This window comes from Balaenoptera physalus (genome assembly GCF_965194825.1).
Source record: "Balaenoptera physalus genome assembly, chromosome: 10".
Taxonomy (NCBI): domain Eukaryota; kingdom Metazoa; phylum Chordata; class Mammalia; order Artiodactyla; family Balaenopteridae; genus Balaenoptera; species Balaenoptera physalus.
In genome coordinates this window covers 89,726,294-89,740,787 of record NC_138889.1, presented here as the reverse complement: position 1 = coordinate 89,740,787, position 14,494 = coordinate 89,726,294, and the positions used below count along the sequence as shown (strand labels likewise).

The 14,494-nt window shown below is 44.0% G+C and overlaps 2 pseudogenes across 2 annotated transcripts; both read left to right on the top strand.

Moving 5' to 3' along the window:
* Window positions 1-12,183: 12,183 nt before the first annotated feature.
* LOC309636863 (lysine--tRNA ligase pseudogene) lies at window positions 12,184-14,189 on the top strand (annotated as a pseudogene). Its single transcript has one exon. The product of its transcript is annotated as a lysine--tRNA ligase pseudogene (transcript).
* On the top strand, window positions 13,204-14,189 carry LOC309636871 (lysine--tRNA ligase pseudogene; annotated as a pseudogene). Its single transcript has one exon. The product of its transcript is annotated as a lysine--tRNA ligase pseudogene (transcript).
* Window positions 14,190-14,494: the final 305 nt, after the last annotated feature.

The following is a 14,494-nucleotide window of genomic DNA, read 5'->3' as shown; positions in this document are numbered from 1 at the left end:
GCAAATCAAACCCACAGTGAGATATCACCTTGCACCTGTCAGAATGACTATTATCAAAACGACAACAAATAACAAGTATTGGCAAGGATGTAGAGAAAAGGGAACCCTTGTGCACTGTTGGTGGAAATGTAAATTGGTACAACCACTGTGGAAAATGGTATGGAGAGTCCTCAAAAAATTAAAAATAGAACTATCATATGATCCAGCAATTCCACTCCTGGATATATTTATCTGAAGAAAATGAAAACACTAATTAGAAAATATATACGCACCCCTATGTTCATTGCAGCATTATTTACAATCGCCAAGATATGGAAGCAACCTAAGTGCTCATCAATAGATGAATGCATTAAGATGTGGTAAATATATATATGTATATACATATACATACACACACAGACACACACACACACACACACACACACACATACAATGGAATATTACTCAGCCATAAAAAATAATGAAATATTGCCATTTGTGACAACATGGATAGACCTAGAGGGTATTATGCTAAGTGAAGTAAGTCAGATAGAGAAGGACAAATCCTGTATTACTCACTTATATGTGGAATCTAAAAACCAAAACAAATGAACAAATATAACAAAACAGAAACAGAGTCATAGATACAGAGAACAAATAGGTGGTCTCCAGAAGGGAGGGGTTTGGGGGGAGGGGAGAAATAGGTGAGGGGAATTAAGAGGTGCAAACTTCCTCTTGAAAAATAAACGTCATGAGTATGAAATGTACAGTGTGGGGAATATAGCCAATAATTAGGTAATATCTTTGTACGGTGATGGATTATAACTAGACTTATCATGGTAATCATTTTGAAATGAGAATTTAGGAATATCAAATCACTACACTGTGTAACAGAAATTAACACAGTGTGGTAGGTCAATTATACTTCAAAAACAAACAGACAAAATCACAGAAAAGGAGATCAGATTTGTGGTTACCAGAGGCAGGGGTTGGGGGGAGGGGGAATTGGATGAAGATGGTCAAAATGTACAAACTTCCAGTTGTAAGATAAATAAGTACTAGGGATATAATGTACAACATGATTAATATAGCTAACACTGCTCTATGTTATATATGAAAGTTAAGAGTGTAAACCCAAAGAGTTCTCATGAAAAGGAAGGAAAATTTTTTCTATTTCTTTAATTTTGTATCTATATGAGATGATGGGTATTCACTAAACTTATTGTGACAATCGTTTCATGATGTATTTAAGTCAAATCATTATGCTGGACACCTCGAATTTATAGTGTTGCAGGTCAATTATATCTCAATAAAACTGGAAGAAAGAAAGTTTTACTTACATGTGTCCAGAAAAAAAGTTCCTTCAATGACAGTGTACTGTAAGAGGTACTTTAATAGCTGCATAATCACTCCCCAGAGATGATTCTTTATAGGACAGCTGTTCAGATGTGAGCTCATCCTTAGCAGTACTGTGGTTCAGCAGCAGATTCTAGATCAGGTTATAGTTGAGCAGGAAATATAAAGAGATGTTTCTATCCAAACACAAAATTACTCCACAGTGGAGAACCAGCCCCAGTGGCCTTTCCAGGTGAAGCGGCCACTGGCTGCTGTGTCATCTACAGCACTCAGTGGGCACTTTCTCATTTAGTACAGCCAAAGAGCTTATCAGCACAGCCCTATTCTAACCATTTCTACCGAGTTTTCACCAATAGAGTCAGGATTGTATACTGGTTAAATTGTGAAGTCAGAGAGATTCAAATTTGAATTATATAACTGTCCTCATTCCCACTCTTATAGCTAAAGGTGGACGAGACCCTGTAACGAAGCACCAATAGGGAGAGAGACAGAGACAGACAGAGACAGAGACAGAGGGGAGCAAGAAATGAGGAGTGTTTTCTCTCTAACAAAGGATGCTGAACAGCTAAACAGAAAAGCCCACTGCACAAGGTCAGGAGGGAACATGTTAGTCTGAGTCTGAGATGCAGAGCTTGCATCTGTTCCCAGGACAGGACTGGTAGGCAGCCAGCGTAGTAAGGAGACCATCGAGATGAGGGGAGAAGTGGAAAACCTGCAAACCAGTTCAGGGATGAACTTTACAAGCATGACTCGACCACTGTGGCATCCCTCTCATGCTCAGCTTGCTGTGCGTGGTCGGGGAAAGCGCCACCCATGTTAAGCTCACATCTAGCGGTGGTGTCGTAGAAGAAAGGAAAGAGCTGAAGCTGGTTAGCAAGTCCCGGGCTGATGGGATTAGTGTCAAGCGGGGTCAAGTATAGAGCTCTCCCTAGAACTAAAGCAGGGGGTTCAAATAAGGGCAAGTAGAGTCGTGGAAGAATAACAAAACTGGAGGGGCCAGAGAAGGACTAGAGACTGAACTTGTAGGATCAGGTCTGATGGGATTCAAATAGAAGCAGGTTGCGAACAGTAAGGCAGGGTCATGGTCAAATTGTTCAAACATCAGGGGGTGCTGCTTGTGCAGATCTAAGGACAAGAAGGCATAGAGATGTGGTTTGAGCTGGTGGGACAGTTTTAAGGACCAGGAAAAGAGTAGAAAAAAAGATACATCTTTTTGGATGGAGATGATAGAGGTCATCTCCTTACCTAACAGAGGGAAGCTTTAGTTTGGCTTTCTTACCCTGACTTACCATAGAATCATCTCCATCCTCTTTCCAGAAATGGGAAGGCTTGGGAAGGCAACCAGGTTTATGGGTTTCTGGAAAATAGGATTACTCATCCCCATCTACCAAGCAGAACCTCAGTTGTAAGCTATCAGAGAGTAGGAAAATTGCCACCTGGCCAGGTTGCCACAGAAGAGAATTGATGGCTCTGGGTCCTTTTAAGAGGAGCTGAGAAAGCAGAGGGCTATGGTATAGATTTCATTCTCTAAGTCCAGGAAAGCAAGGTGAGAAGAGAAAGTATCAACCCACATCACTTCCTTTGGACCTTCATAACATCATCTCTCTCAAGCAGATGGTGTGATACACATTTCTCCCAAATAGGTGACCGGTAGTGTGTTTTAGACCATTCTCGCAGGGACAAGGTCACAAAGACCTCCCCACAAGATCATGGAAAAGGGGACAGGCAAGTAGAGAACAGCTGTTGGGTAGACAACCAGTAGTGTCTGTGGCTGAGGCAGTTGGGTTGTTCCTTTGGTTTATTTCCCTCAAAGAGGCAAAGCCACATCATTTGAAGGCATTTTAGGAGCTACAATCTGCCTTCATGAGATCATGGGTATTGCTGATGTCCTAGTTCCAGGGAAAGCAATTCCATTTTAAAATTCTGCTGTGACTCTCCAAAGAATATTTCCTAAGTTACATGGAAAAGCAAGTCATTAAAAAATGCAACTTCCTTTTATTTCTATGTTTAGCCCGTAGTTCTTCAAACCTCACCCTCTGGGCTAGCAGCCCACAAAGATCTCATAGCACTTACTAAAATACGTAATTATTTGGATGTATCTGTTTATTTATTTGCCTCTCCCATCACTTTTACTGTAAGACTTATCTACCTTGTTCTCCATTCTTTCTGAGGCACATAGCAGCCAGCCTGGGACACAGTAGTCATTCAATAAAAATATATTGAATGAATAAATGAGCAAATGAAAATTTTGGATGAGGGAACTATGAGGGAGGCCTTTGGAGTGGAAAAGGCATCTAGTATTATCAGTGTCTTCACTAATTTTTGTTGAGCACAAAAGATTATTTTTAATGCTTGCCTGATACCTATTAGGGAACATTATGGGGAAGAAGGGCAAGAATGGTACCCTTTCCATTGACTTCCATCAGTGTTTGTATGTGGAGTGGAGCTACACCAAACACAGTTACTTTCTCACCACCTCCAAGAAGCAGAAAGTGACTTGTAATTCATTTTTGTGTTCTAGGATCCTGGTTGAAAGTAAGAGAAAGAGAGTTCCATCTTTCCAATTCTCCAGAGATCTCAAACTCCCCAGTTTTCACTACTGTGTGCCACGTTCCAAGAGCTGACCCAGAGGGAGTCCCATCCTGAAACAGGTGGGCACAGCTGCGTAAACACCGTCCTCACTTTCAGGTAAAGGGCTCCTTGGACCACTTTCCCTCTCAGGTGGAAAAGCAGAGAGTAGAGTCTCTAGTGACTGTGTGAGGAGAGGCAGGGTGGGGAGGTCTTCAGAGAGGCACCAGCTGATGGAGACTTCAGAAGACCATAGAACAGCTATGTCTGTCCACTGCTCCTTTACCACAGAGAGAAAAAAGAAGGAAAAGATGGATCACGCAGCGAGTGGGAAGGAGTGGGTAGGGAAATCAAGTTTATGTTAGAATCGTTCAAAAGAATGGTAACGCAAGTGGGGAAACAATGGGAGTCTCTGGAAAGTGAGACGGGACGCTGGAAAGTTGAGGTCAATAAACACCATCCCTGCTGCTATTGTTTTTTTCCAATTTTCCTCCTCTCTGTTGGTGCTTTTCTTGGCTGGGACTTCCTCAGATGAGTCCTGGGGAGCCTGAATGGTGACAGTAAAGCCGAGGAAGGGAGAAAACTGAGAAGCATTTCAAAAGCTTCTTCCCCAACACTCTTCTTCATTTCCCTTGTAATCCAGTTTTAGAAATAAAGACCAGCCAGGGAAAGAGGTTCTGACTCGAGCCTGCCACGGCCCCAGTCAGCCATTTCTTCTCTTTGTTCAGACCTTAAAATCCTGTGAGGTTTTTATAAACTTTCTAGCAGGGGCCCTGCTGATCTGACGATTCGTTATAAGGGGAATGGAAAACGTTATGAGAGATTTTCAGCTAAAGGGTAAAATGTGCAGGACAGCTCTCCTCCAAGCCCCTGTTGCCTCAAAGGCCGCCTTCCTCCAGCCTGCAATCTCTGGCTAAATGTCAAAGGATGCTCTGCTTGCCCAGGGGCCAAGCACTCTTCCAGGAGAGCAGAATGCCCTGGGCTGCACTAGCAGACAGACGAAGAGAATGCCAGAGGAGAGGGCCATAGGCACTTGGCAAACCAGGACTAGGATGGAGAAGCTTGCCCTCCAGGTCACTATTTTAAATCCCACCTGAGCTAGGGACAGGGAGAGGAGGGATGCTAAAGGTGTTTGCTTGTTTCCCTCACGCGATGTTTGGTCTCCATTGAGGACCAGTTTCCAGGTCACAGTGTTGCCCTGTGTGTCCTCACACCTGCAACACATCAGCCATCTGGCACCGGGCGAATGGGGGACCAATTCCTCCAACGTGACGATATCCCCTTCCTACAGTGGAAGCAGGATTTGGGGCAGGACTGACCTCAGAGGGCCATTCCTCAGACCATGACTTCTCTTTTCTGGCGATATCCTCTCCCTAGGTGACCTCATCCAGTCTCACGGCTTGAAGCACCAACACCCACGTTTACATCTCCGGCCCCAGCTTCTCCCTCGGGCTCTGGCTCCGTTATCTCCAACTGCCTCCTTACAGCCTCCACTGGGATGCCTAGCAGACATCTCCAACTAGAAGTGTGCAAACAGCACTTCGGAACCTTGCACCCACACCTGTTCCACCCACATGTCGGTTGACAGAAACTTTGTCCTTCCAGCTGCTGAGGCCCAAAACCTTGACTCCACTCTGTCTCACAACCCACTTCCAAACGCTGAACCCTGTTTGTCTCTGCCATGAACTACACCCAGTTCTCCCCATCTCCACTGGCCCTCCAAGGCGCTAGGGTCTCCCACCTGTATCCCTGTAACGACTTCCTGGTCTCCTTGTTTTTGCTCTTACCCCCCCTTCTGTCTATTCTCCCCCTGCAGCCTGAGTGATTCTTAAAATCTAAGTCAGATCATGTCTGTCTTTCTACTCAAAACCCTCCAGTGGCTCCATCTCACTCCGAGGGAAAGCTGAAGCCCTCACAATGGCCTGGGGGGCCCTAGTGGCCTCTGACTCTGTCTCTTGCTGCTCTGGTCCTTGTTCACTCCCCTCCTGCTGCACCGACCTCCCGGCTGTTCTCCAAACACAGAAACTGTTCCCACCTCAGGCTCTCTCAGCCTGGAGCACTCTTCCCTGTCACCTGTATGGCCATCTCTCTTCTTTCTCAGGTCTCTCTCTTTTGGGTGTGGCCTTCTCTGACCACTCTCTACACAACAGCAAAACTTACCCCTGGCCCCCACTATCCCAAGCCCCTTGACTTGTTTCTCTCCATGACATTTGCTCATTTGGGGGTTATATTTTAAGTTCCACGAGAACAAAGATCTTTTCTCTCCTGTTGACTGCTGTATCTGCCGTGCGGAGAATAATGCCTGACGTTTAGCAGCTGCTTAATAAATGTCAAATGAATTTCTGATCCATTTTCACCCTCCGGCCCCAGAATGACTATTGTTCTTGGATCTAGCATTTCAGTTTTCTTCACCATAAAGGGAGGGAGGATGAGGTGTGATGATTTTATTTAAAGGTAGAGGTTTTTTTAATGACCTTACAAGGAAGACTTAAAAAAATAATCTTTGGAAATCCATTAAATTTCTTCCATTATGATTGATTCATTTGGTGAGAACAAGTTCCCATGCAGTGGGGAACTTGGATGGGGGAGTGGTGTCAGAAACAAAGAGGGGAGAAACATTTTAATCCTTTCTTTAAGTGAAGATCACCCTTCCCATTTCATTTTTTAGATAAACTCTTCTTTGAGTAGAGCATACGCACAGAAAGGCGCACAGACCTTAAATGAATTATTGATGAGTTATTGCAAAGTAAACACACCCATGTACCCCCCTCCCAGGTCAAGAAATAGAATATTACCAGCCCCCAGAGCCCTCCTCCCACCCCTTCACACGACTACCTCCTTCTTGCTCCTTAAAGGGACCACTCTCCTGACTTGTAACATCACAGGTGAATTTTGCTTGCTTTCAAACCCCGTATAAATGGAATCAGACAATATGCGTTCTTCTGTAACTGGCTTCTTTCATTCCACATTATATTTGTGAGAGTCATCAATGTCGTGCGTAGCAGTGGTTAATTTATTTTCATTGTGTACAGTATTCCACTCTATGAATACGTCACAGTGTATTTATCTGTTCTACTCTTGATGGGCATGTGGGTTTTTTCTGTCTCGAGGCTATTATGAATAATGCTGCGCTGAACATTTCTGTGCATGTCTTTGATGAACATAAGCCCTCATTTCTGTCAGATGTATACCCAGGAATAGACTTGACAGGTTTTGAACATATTATGTTTAGGTTTAGTAGATCTGCCAAACTTTCCCCAGTGGCCGTATCGCTCTAAATTCCCACTGGTAACGTCTGTGTCCTAGTTGCTCCACATCCTCGCAGTCACTTGGTATTGTTCTTCATTTTAATTATTTTCACTCTTGTGGGTGGTTAGTGATATCTCAATATAATTTTCATGTCTATTTCCCTGATGACTAGTTGAGCACCTTTTCTTGTGTTCATTGGCCATTCTATTTTTGTGAGATGCTTTTTCAGATCTTTTGCTTATTTATTTTTAATTGGATGGTCTTTTATAAGAGTTCTTTATATATTCTGAATTGAGCCCTTTATCAGTTATATGTACTGTGAATATCTTTTCTCGCTCTGTAACTTGACTTTTTTTTTTACTTTCTTAATGGTATCTTTTGACGAATCCAAGTTTTTAATTTTAATATAGTTCAGTATGTAAATATTGTTCTTTATGGTTAGTACTTTTTGTGTCTTATTTAAGAATATTTGCCAACTCAAGTTAAAGAAGCTATTCTTGACCTGTGTTATCTTCTAAAAGCTTTCATATTTAAAATCTATGGACCACATAGAATTGATTTTTTTTGCTCTGGTAAAAGTCAGGGGTGGGGTTTTATTCTTATTTTTCCATTTGGATGTCTATTTGATCTAGCACCACTTATTGATAAGATTATTTTTTGATAAGTTTGTACCATTGCTCTGAGGTACCACCTTTTTCATAAAGTAAGTGCCTAAATATGCATGGGTCTGTTTCTAGATTTTCTACTCTGTTCCATTGCTTTATTTGCCTATTGCTGTGCTCATGCTACACTGCCTTAATTACTGTCACTTTATAATAAATCTTGATATCTGGTTGAGTAAGCCATCCAACTTAGTTCTTCTTTGAGGTGGTCTTGGCTATTCATGGCTCTTTGCATCCCTACCTTACTTTAATATGGACTAGAAAGCATCTTTAAAAGTAAAATATATTCCCATTTTGGTGGACCCTCATATCATGCAAGCCACCAGCTCTGAGCTGATGTCATTAAGTCCATGCCACACCTTCATCCACAGGTTGCCTCCAAGGTGGTCCTCACTGCACATCAGGCACTACTTGGTCCATCCCCACTTCTCGTCCTTTCTTTCTTTTTTTTATCTCCGAATGGCACTTCCAAGTGTGTGCAGTAGGGCAGTGCACCCAATACCCTGCTAGTTTCTGCTACCAATACCACCTCTATTATTTCTAGCAATAGAGTGTATTGTGTTCTTACTGTTATGTCAAGCGCTGTGCTAAGTGCTTTGCATGCATTATTTAATCCTTCCTACCACCCAAGGAGGTAGGTATCCTTTTGCTGCCCCTTAAGGAGTTACACCATCCTCCCAAGGATCCTCCTTTCCCCACTCACTGTCCCTTCTCTGTCAGCATCAATATCTCCATGGAACATAGCTTTTCTGAGCTTGAAGGATCTCAGAGATATCTGATATGACAAATGAGGAAATTAATGCCCAGAGAGGGAACTGATTTACCCAAGGCCTCTTCAGCTGCTTAATGGCAGAAGAAGGATCAGAACGTAGGTCTCTTGACTTCCAGACAATACACTTCTCAAACTGTCATTTCCCAGTTATAGCACCCATCAAACAGACTTCCTCACCCAATTTATTTCCTCTCCATTTCTGTGAAATTTCTTTAAAGACTTGTCTATGATGTTAGCTGTTTCTACTTCCTCATCTCCCTTTCTCTCCTTGACCCACTCCGATGCTACTTCCTTACTGAAACCGCTCTCATCAAGGCCACCGCAACTTCCATGTTACCAGTCCCACGGTCTCCTTTGTCTCTCGTGTTACTAGACCTCTTAGCTAGCGTCCACCCACCTGATTATTTTCATCTTTCTTGTGACATTCTCCTCTTCTTTCACCTATGTCATTACATCCCCTCAGCGTTTCTTCTAACTCGTTGAGTAATAATTCTCAGTTCCCCTCAGCTGGATCCACACCCTTCGACCTAAACAGTAGATTTTAAAGTGCCCCAGGTGTGCTCCTTGACCCATATTTCCAACCACACACTCTCTGTAAGTGACTGCACCAGCCAGCCTTACAGCCCTAAATACAGTATATCTCCTCCTAATGGTTCCCAAGCTAGTTGTTCCAATCTTGACTTCTCTCCCGAGTTCTAGACTTTTTTAAAAGATTTTTTTTGATGTGGATCATTTTTTAAAAAGTCTTTATTGAAATTGTTACTGTTACTGTTACTGTTGCTTCTGATTTATGTTTTGGTTTTTTGGCCACAAGGCATGTGGGATCTTAGCTCCCCAACCAGGGATCGAACCTGCACCCCCTGCATTGGAAGGCAAAGTCTTAACCACTGGACTGCCAGGGAAGTCTCTAGACTTTAACTTCTTATTTGACATCTCCATTTGGATGTTGTCTTAATTGAGTCCTCTATAAAACAGAGCCCGAGGCAAGGATTAATAGAGTAACAGTTTAATTGGGAGGTGCAAGTCTGGGGTATTAGGTGTAAGAGAAAAAGGGTAAGGAGGCAAAGGAAGGTGTGATATAATGTGATGAGCTGCATTCCCACCCTGGTTTCCACCTCGCAGAGAGCTGCCAAGAGACCCAGCAGTCACTTGGAGGCTGTGTTCACTCAGCATATGAGACTTCTCTGGAAGAGTTGCTTGAAGATATTGTACCTTAGAGTAGCCCGTAGGAGAGGGACAAAGGAAGACTTTATCCGTCTGGCTCCCTTTTAGCTCCCATTTCCCCTTGTTCAAGGTTCACCCTTAGGGAGATAACTCTAACCTTCCGGTGTGCAGAATCCAAACCATTGTTGACGTGCTGGGAACCAACTCGTGGTGTGATTTTGCATTCATGTCTGGATGTGGAAGCGTGACCCAGAGCTGCTGGAGCACTGACTGGGGGGAGACAGACAAAGAATGAGGCTGAAAAATGTTCGTGGCCCAGTGCGGATGGATGTCTATTAGACATATCAAAATGAACACGACTAAACAGAACTCTCCATTTCTTTTTCCCAACCAACCGCATTCCCTTTTCCCCCACAGTCTTTCTCATCTTGGAAAATGGCACCATTGTCTCCATTGCTAAACCTTAGTCGAGGAAACCATCACCGCAGGCATGGGCCACTGAAATGGCTGTGAACTGGTCCCCTCACTCTCATTTTTTTTTTTTTTTTTAATTTATTGGCTGTATTGGGTCTTCGTTTCTGTGTGAGGGCTTCCTGTAGTTGCGGCAAGCGGGGGCACTCTTCATCGCGGTGCGCGGGCCTCTCACTATCGCGGCCTCTCTTGTTGCGGAGCACAGGCACCAGACGCGCAGGCTCAGTAGTTGTGGCTCACGGGCCCAGTTGCTCCGCGGCATGTGGGATCTTCCCAGACCAGGGCTTGAACCCGTGTCCCCTGCATTGGCAGGCAGATTCTCAACCACTGCACCACCAAGGGAAGCCCCCCTCACTCTCATTTTTTTTCCTGTCAGTGTGTTCTTCACATCACAAGAGTGATTTTTGTAAAGGTAATGCAGCAATACTCTTCTCCCCAGCTCTGGGGCCCTGTTCCATCATTTACTCTCAGATCAAATTGTCCGCTATGAAAGCCTTTCCTTCACTCCCCTATTGAAAGAGGTTCCCCTCTCCTGACACTGTCCACATCACCTTGTTTTATTGCATCCTTAGTTCTTACCACTCTCTGAAATCATCTTTTTATGTATGTGTTATACATTATCTGTCTTCCCCACTATAATATAAGCTCCATTCAGGTACAGAGTCTGTTATCTGTCTCCCTGTATCCACAATACCTAGAATAGTCTTTGATACATTGGAGGGGCACCATAAATGTTTGTTGAATGAATGAGTGATAAAATGAACAGTAGGTGAGCTGAGGGTCTAACTGTGTGTGGCAAGCAATGTATCTAACAATGTATCAATGTTTACCTAATTTTGCATCTGGTTACATCTTTCTACAACTAAAAATTCTTTTAGAGCAAGGAATGTGGGAAAGTTGAAGGGCATTACTTAGGTCCTGGTAGAGCTCAGGATGAATTTGGGGATCAGTTAACAGTCTTTATCCTGTCTCTCTTTATTAAAATTAAACTTTTATTTTGAGATCATTGTAGACACACATCCAGTGTTAAGAAATGATGCAGATACCCTTCCTTACCCAGTTTGCCCACGTGGTACATTGTAAAAACCACGATACAGTATCACAACCAGGATATTAACATGGATGCAGTCAAGATACAGAAGATCTCTGTCACCGTAAGGATTCCTCATGGTATCTTTTTACAGCCTCCGCTACTTCTTTCCTGCTCCCACCACCTCCTTAACCCCTAGCATCTCCTAACCTGTTTACCATTTCAACTGTTTGGTCGTTTTAAGAATATCATATAAAGGGAATCATATAGTATATAATCTTTGGGGATTGGCTTTTTTCACTTAGCATAATTCTCTGGAGTTTCACCCAGGTTGTTGCTTATACGAATAATTCATAGTGCATTCCTTTTTTCTTGCCAAGTACTATTTCATGGTGTGGATGGACCACAGTTTGCTTAACCAGTCAGCCACTGAAGAACGCTTGGGTTGTTCCCAGTTTGGGGCTATTACCAATAAAACTGCTAAACCTGAGTACAGGTTTTTGTGTGAACACTAGATTTTCATTTCACCTGGATAAATGGCCAAGAGTGCAATCTCTGGGTGGTGTGGTAGTTGGCATATTTTTTTTTTTTTAAGAAACTGCCAAGCTGTTTTCCAGGGTAGTGGTACCACTTTGTACTCCTCCCAGCAATGTATGAGTGACGTAGTTTCTCTGCATCCTCACCACACTTGGAAAAATTGAGGGACAGTCTTTAGATGCTGCTAGACTTCCAGGTGAGTTTGGGATTCACTAACATCCTTTCCGCTGCCCCATTTTTCAAAAAGGCTGATGCTCTGTCCCTAGTTTGGCTCAGATGGGAATTAATGATAAAAGCCAACTGCCGTCTAGATGCAACAGCCCATGAAGCATTTTCCTTGAAGAAAGGATGATAAGAAAGGAAACTTAGCTCTTTAGGTCCGGCCCTCTGGGAAGATGGCTGAGGTGCAGGGGGCTGAAATTAAAGTGGACGACGGCGAGCCGAAACTGAGCAAAAATGAGCTAAAGAGACGCCTGAAAGCTGAGAAGAAAATAGCAGAGAAGGAGGCCAAGCAGAAGGAGCTCAGTGAGAAACAACTAAGCCAGGCCGCTGCTGACACCAACCACACTGCTGATAATGGTGCGGGTGCGGAGGAGGAGAGTTTGGACCCAAACCAATACTTCAAAATCCGCAGCCAGGCAGTCCACCAGCTGAAGGTCAATGGGGAAGACCTATACCCGCACAAGTTCCACGTCGACATCTCGCTCACTCACTTTATCCAAGAATACAGTCACCTGCAGCCTGGGGACCACCTGACCGACATCACCTTAAAGGTGGCAGGTAGGGTCCATGCCAAAAGAGCTTCTGGGGGAAAGCTCATCTTCTATGACCTTCGAGGAGAGGGGGTCAAGTTGCAAGTCATGGCCAATTCCAGGAATTATAAATCTGAAGAAGAATTTATTCTTATTAACAACAAACTGCGCCGGGGAGACATGATTGGAGTTCAGGGCAATTCTGGGAAAACCAAGAAGGGTGAACTGAGCATCATTCCCTATGAAATCACACTGCTGTCTCCTTGCTTGCATATGTTACCTCATCTTCACTTTGGCCTCAAAGACAAGGAAACACGGTTTCATCAGAGATACTTGGACTTGATCCTGAATGACTTTGTGAGGCAGAAGTTTATCATCTGCTCTAAGAACATCACATATATAAGAAGTTTCTTGGATGAGTTGGGATTCCTAGAGATTGAAACTCCCATGATGAACATCATCCCAGGGGGAGCTGTGGCCAAGCCTTTCATCACCTACCACAATGAGCTGGACATGAATTTATATATGAGGATTGCTCCAGAACTCTACCATAAGACGCTGGTGGTTGGTGGCATTGACCGGGTTTATGAAATCGGACACTAGTTCCGGAATTAAGGAATTGATTTGACTCACAATCCTGAGTTCACCACCTGTGAATTCTACATGGCCTATGCAGACTATCATGATCTCATGGAAATCACAGAGAAGATGATTTCAGGGATGGTGAAACACATTACAGGCAGTTACAAGGTCACCTATCATCCAGACGGCCCAGAGGGCCAAGCCTGTGAGATTGACTTCACTCCACCCTTCCGGAAAATCAGCATGGTAGAAGAGCTTGAGAAAGCCCTGGGCATGAAACTGCCAGAAACTAACCTCTTCGAAACCGAAGAAACTCGCAAAATTCTAGATGATATCCGTGTGGCAAAAGCTGTTGAATGCCCTCCACCTCGGACCACAGCCAGGCTCCTTGATAAGCTTGTCGGGGAGTTCCTGGAAGTGACGTGCATCAATCCTACATTCATCTGTGATCATCCGCAGATAATGAGTCCTCTGGCCAAATGGCACCGCTCTAAAGAGGGTCTGACTGAACGCTTTGAGCTATTTGTCATGAAAAAGGAAATATGCAGTGCCTACACTGAGCTGAATGACCCTATGCGACAGCGGCAGCTTTTTGAAGAACAGGCCAAGGCCAAAGCTGCTGGCGATGATGAGGCCATGTTCACAGAGGAAACCTTCTGCACTGCCCTGGAATACGGGCTGCCCCCCACAGGTGGCTGGGGCATGGGCATTGACCGCGTCACCGTATTTCTCACAGACTCCAGTAACATCAAGGAAGTGCTTCTGTTTCCTGCCATGAAACCCGAAGACGAGAAGGAGAATGTAGCCACCACTGATGGACGGGAAAGCACAGCAGCCGGCCCTTCTGTCTAGAAAACAATGACAGCAAGTCGCACGGCTTGGGCATCTCTGCGCTTGTGCAGAAGATCAAGGACTGCGAGGGAATTCCTGTGTGCGCTGCTGTCTATTTGACTATCACATTTCATGTCAGCCATCAAAAGAGAGAAGAGGAATTAAGAATTCCTTTTTACTCCCTGTTACCAAATAAACCATTTGTCTCTAAAAAAAAAAAAAAAAAAGAAAGGAAACTTACACATTTCCTGGACTCCCCAGTCCGTTTATAATAACGCCAGAAATGATGAACCACCCCTTGAGGCTCTGCAGGAGCAGTCTGCGGCCGGATTTCAGGTGAGACCTTGGTAAGCCATAGGAAACCACATGGTTAGGCCAAATCAGATGGGTGGGGGACACCTTGACATGACCTTTATGAAGGCCAGGCAGAGAGATTCTGCCGACAGAAGCGGCAACAGCAGAAATGCATGTTTCTGTGCATGTTACCTTGCGTTGAGCCAAGCATGGATTAAAGGCTGCTTCTAAGAGGGGAAAACTTAGA